The sequence below is a fragment of the Opisthocomus hoazin genome, chromosome 7, assembly GCF_030867145.1.
Source record: "Opisthocomus hoazin isolate bOpiHoa1 chromosome 7, bOpiHoa1.hap1, whole genome shotgun sequence".
Lineage (NCBI taxonomy): Eukaryota > Metazoa > Chordata > Aves > Opisthocomiformes > Opisthocomidae > Opisthocomus > Opisthocomus hoazin.
The window spans coordinates 59,578,065-59,584,064 of record NC_134420.1 but is presented as its reverse complement, the minus strand read 5'-3'; positions in this window follow the sequence as shown (position 1 = coordinate 59,584,064).

The following is a 6,000-nucleotide window of genomic DNA, read 5'->3' as shown; positions in this document are numbered from 1 at the left end:
TTTGTCAGGGACCAAACCGTGACTCATGCATTGTCTATCAGAGAAGGGTGCAGCTGTGATGCCCTGTGGCTTGGGCTACCCCTCGTCACTGTGAGACAGGATGGGGCAACTGCACTGGGGCTGCAGCTCCTCCAGCACAACCCTTCCTTGCAGTTCTGCTGCATATGTGTAGCAATGGATATCTAAACCCCTCTGCTTTCTTACAGCAAGATATTAGTTTGTCTCAAGCCTATCCCTACCTGAAGGGTTTCTCTTTGCTAAAATTATATCAGAAGAAGCTATTAGATAAGAACAAATCCTGAAATCATGACTCAGTTGTTCTGTCTGCATTCAACAGTCTGTTGGCTATTCATCACTGAAATCCTGGAAAAAGGTCACGTTATGTAAATAAAATGGTATTCTTTGTTTCAATCATATTGATGTATGACTGATTGCATCGAGCCCTGAAAGGAGATGAGTATAAGTGAAAGAATAAGGTTGTAGGGAAGCTATAGGGTAATTTTCCAGCAGCGTGTCATGGGTGGTATCATTCAGAGAACACTTTGCCCCGTGTTCACATGGCCAAAGGTCTTTTACTTTGAAATCACCAACAATTTCTTTGATTTTAACATACAGACAAAATCAATCTTCTTTTTTTTTAAGTGGAATAATAATTTCACAAATATGGAAACAAAGTTTAGTTTTAATGGCAAATTTCCATTTTACTGAAGTTAACTAGAAAAAAGAAGGCAAAGTTCACTGCATCACTTGAACTCACATGTTTTGTGCCATCCTTCTACAGTCATGTCCAATGATTATTGATGTTTAAATGTTTACACTTTTACTATATTGATCTAACAGCTATTTATTACAAATCTTTATAGATTTAGAGGGAGAGAAAGACTGTAGAGTACCATGAAGAGATAAAATAATAAATGAAATATTAAATCTGTTTTGTAATACTATTTTTCAGTATTAATTTTATGCATTATTTACAGTGATAGTGAAATATACTGAATGTATCAAACTCGAAGTGTTGATACACAAGTAGCTCCTTTTAACAAAGGTAAAGGTATTAATTATCAATTAGCAGAAATTGCTTCTAATAAGACTGGGGAAGGGGCAGAGAAAAACTGATCAGGAAAAGCTGATACAATGTTCTGTAAATTACCTTTTTTTTTTTTACTTCTGCCTAGGATGATTGAAAAAATGTGTCAGGAGCATAATTACTAAATACATCTAAGATACAAACTTTTTTGTTGTTCTTTTAATCTTTTAGGGAAGAATATTAATTCCTTGGAAGATTTTTGTCCTTTTCTACAAATAACAAGTAAAATTAACTAACAGCTCAATTATTTCCTTAATGAGATAGCTCCCCTCCCCATTAGCATGAATTCAGTTTAATTTTTTTCTTCAGATATCTTCTATTCTACTATCAATCAAATATATTTTCAGTGCACAATCAGGAAATCCTAACAGAAGCAAAACCAAGTTGGAGCTGATGTCAACTACAGTGGCTTACTTATAACCACTGCCTGTCATATATGCAGCCATACTAGTGATTACAGGTTGACTAAGGAAATGGAAAAGTAAGTTCTTTCAAAGCAAGATAGTAACAGAGGAGCCAAAGTTGAGGACTTTTATGAATATTTAATCTTTTATTCTATATAAGTTAATTACACCACATTTTAATGCATTGTCCTATCCCAGCTGTGTCTTTAATGAACTCTGCTTCATAGCTTTTAAGAAAATCCACACACTAAATTCTCCAAAATGATGCCTTAAGTTATCTTCTTCATTCATGTTAAGCACTTTAATGAGTGTCTCCATTTAGAGAAGTGGTCTTTGCTCTGACTTGAAGGTGAAAAAGCAGTGTTACATGATTTAAGTGGAAATCACAGACTAGCAGCAATAATTAGCCAATAGTCACTGTGAATAGTTCACAAGCAATTGACAGACTGAAATTTGTTTGCTTAAACTATTCTTTGAGTACCTGGAAATAAGAAATGTCACACAAATATAACAAAAAAATCAGAAACAATGTAGAGATAAATTAAAAAGCTGTGCTCACTCACTACCTTATTCACGATAAGTATTTTGATTGTCCATAACTAATGTCAAACAGTGCCCAGAATGGAATTTGTTCTTTGAAGGAATTCCAAAATGAAGTTGAAAAGTACATTCTGCACGACTTCTGTTTCCTGAGAAATGCATGCATATACCATCTCCTGAAGCATGTACTGGAATGATACTGTCTGCAAGTGACAGATGTGTAGCTGATGATGGCACGGTCAACATCTAGGAAGAATGATTGCAACCTGCTGGCAAGAAAAAAGTTAAGAAATGGTGGTTAGTGCTTCTGTCTGTACATAAAGAAGCACCTGAAGAAGTATCTCCTGCAGAAGTAGGCAGATGACAACTAATAGGGTCAGATTCTTGCCATTCTTTGTAGTTGTTTCTTCAATTGCCCAGCATTGCTGAGCTCTGTCAGCTGAGGTTAAAATACCCTTGTTCAAAACCAAAGAAACAGAAACACTGGGCTGACTGTTAGCTGAATATTTGTGGCACTGCTGTTTGCTATACTGAACTTCATAAATAGCAGAGCAGAGCCCTACAACTTACTGAGTAAAAGGCAATAGCTGCAAATTAACAATATTCAGCTCTGCATATTTCTTAAAACTGTTAATGACAATAAAAGCGTAGACTAGAGTTTACTCAAAATTTCCAACTTGCACATTCAATCATATCCTAATAGTTTTGTAAAACTTTCCTTGTCATCTATTTCTCAGCAAAGAAATCAACAGGAAAAATTGGAAATTATTTATTTTTATCTTCTGAGCTGAATTGTCTGTTTGGTCTTTCACAACCTGCTGTCTCATTTTTCTTGCAATTTTTTTTTTCTTCCTCATTTCTCCCACTGGAAAAGAAGAGAAAGAAAAAAAGAGTTGCTGGGATTTTCTTTGCATTTTGCCCAGTTTTCTTACTGTTTTGTTACTTTACAATAAAACTAGGTAAACAGAGATATTAAAAGGAAGAAGAAAATAATTAACACTTCAGTTAAAAACAGAGAGAAAAATATTGTTAACAAAAGAAAAATTTTAAGTTAATCACCTTGAACATTTTAGTAAATTTAAAACTGAAGCCAAAATTTTTTGTCTGAATTCTAACACGATCGTTTTCCTGATATTGATTCTCCTGGGGTTATGTGATATATTATTAAATCAAAAGAGTCAACAAGGTCTGAAGCTCTCCAGCTGCTTCCAAAAATTATTTTATGGAATATTTACTTTAACATTCCCTTTTCTCTGGAAATAGACTCAGGAATGAGTAGCTGACCCTTAATTTCTCATCCACAGAAAAAAATGCAGGAAATTTGCCTTTATGCAGGAAGGAAACAAATGTGACAAACAAACAAACAAGCAAACAAACAAACAAAAATCCTATGCTTCAAGGTTCACATCTAATATCTCTACAAATCCATTTACCCAAGAAGAATAATACTAATTCATATTAGATATTTTGGCCTGAAACTGTCTAAATATATCCTACAACTGAAGACGAGATATTGCATTTGTGCCTGCTGAAAAAAATCTTTGTGTACATCATACCTTTGTTCTGAAGAAATGCTCTTTACCCTAACTTTATTTTGGAAGAAAAAGTTTGAGAAAATATTTCTCTTCTTGTAATTCAGTCATATATTGCTTCATCAACAGAGGAAAACAAGAAGAGGAAGGATTATGTGTATAATTCAACTATTTTCTGGAAATGAGATCAAACACACACCTTGTAAAATAAGGAATAAAGACTACTGATTTTGTAAATAAGGAAGAATGCAAGAAAGCAGGGTAGCTTTATCAGAGATTTTGTAATACGCTAAAAATTAAAGAAAGAATAATATCTCTAATTTAATTATTCTCTTAAAACCTGTTTTTTATGTAAAACATTGAATTAGTACATGCAAATAATAGTATGGACTATTTATGGAAAGCACACGACCCCATTCTCCTTGGTAGAAGGCCCACAAACAAGTACAAACCCAGTTATAGCATAACAATATCCTATTTTACAGATGAAACAAGGCAGGCTTCTTGTATATGTAGATTCACTAGTGCAGTTTATGAAATTCACTGGTAATACCATGCATGCAAAACAATGTGTTAAAAATAGCAAGAATTACTTTTTTTGCATGATTCAGTAACCACAAATAAGCCATCATTACTGGCAAAATGAATCAACCAGCCTCTGGCCACAAACTTCAAGGGATGTATCAGCAGGTAAAATCCATCCTACCTAACATAAAGGTGCCTGTCTTTCACCCATAATGAAAACAAGTAACTATGAAAAGAAAGTGTCTGGACCTCTTGCTGTGGGGCCTGTCTTCTAACGATCTGATAGCCGAAACTTTAAAACCTGTCTAAAGGAAACCTTAAGCTGAATCACAGTCTTTTACATTGTTTCTGTGAATACATGCAAAGTGATTGGAGACACTTCTTCACAGTTTTACGATACATTAATAGGAGGGAAAATAATAACTGGAAAGATCTTCAAGCTCAACTCCGCCATGTATTTTAATAGGGTTTACCTCTATGAATTTTAAAATGAAGAAAGCTTGAGGAAATTTATGGCCATTAGGCATGATGGCATGGTATCCAGAAAAACATTTTTGAAAGAAGTTGGAATTTGTGTGTGTGCTTAAAATTGAGCCTCATCTGTATTTCTTTCAACAACATAACATAGGGCAACTCTTTATTTCTCAGAGTACCTTTCAGAGGTCTGTAGCCTAAAACACTGATGAAAAGGATACATTGAAGACAAGTGCAAATTCTTTCATAGATATAATATAGTTTTGTATTTGTGATGAGATTAAGCACATAATTTTGTCTACACTAAGATTCTGGGCATTAGTCAGGTTCACGTTGAATTTTCACACTAGCAATAACTTGTGAATAACATTTTGAATAAAATGTAACTGTAGTTTAGGAAGAATTTTGTAGATTTTCTTTCACTCTTGTAGGATGTGTAGTTGGATAGAAATAAGTAGAGCTGGTAGTGATAAATAACTATAAACAGTCATGGACATTATTCATTGTTCTTCCTCATGCTGACAATTTACTATTAAGATATTGAAGCACAGATTAAAAAAAAATACTTTCATGTTGATAACATACAAATTGATTGTAGGTGTTCATGATCTTTCCTACTGTAAAGTCATGCAGCTCTGCTAAACTCAGAAAGTTTACTCCAGAAGACAGTTTGGTCCAATCCATCCAGAATGTCTAAATAGTTTAAAAAGGGACCTCTAAAAAGAGGGAAAAAATATAGTTACTCTTTCTACTTCTGAGGCAAAAACCAGTGACATGGTAGAGGGTTTTTTTCTTGTTCTTCTTTGCCTTTTAAAAAATTATGGAAAGGTGAAAGACTCCTTCACATAAACAAGAAATAAGGTAAGGTTAGGTGCAGATAAGCAGGGACAGAATGTTAATAATGTGGAGCTGTGGACTCAGGAGAATAGTCATTCCTCTTCTGATTGAAGATGAGGTGCTAGAGGTGGTTTGTTATGGTGCTCTCTCATAGCTGTAATGAAAGAGAGAGATAAAAATATATATACATTAGTAGGAGCAACGACTGGAATACATTAATGAAGGAGAGGTGATTGACCTAAGAGTTATAATAGATAGTCTCTGTTATCCCTAAAAGAGTCTAGATTTTGATAACTTAGTGAAATGTTGTCTAGGTAAAATTATATGCAAAACCCGTGTGCCCTCAAGCGTGCGATTAATATATTCATAGGGACTGTAAAAACATATGGGACTAGAAGGATAGCAAAAATTAGGCATCTATGACCCTACAGTGTGTCTCCATACTAGAATGGCTTCAAAACTGTAAGATCATCTGAATGCTTCGTGTAAAGACATTTTAAGTTGTTCCAAAAACAGCCTTGGAGTTTTTTTGAGCAGTAGTGGAAATACACTTTTACAATAAACACTATCAAACAGCTGTGATGGGAAACATACTGGAGGC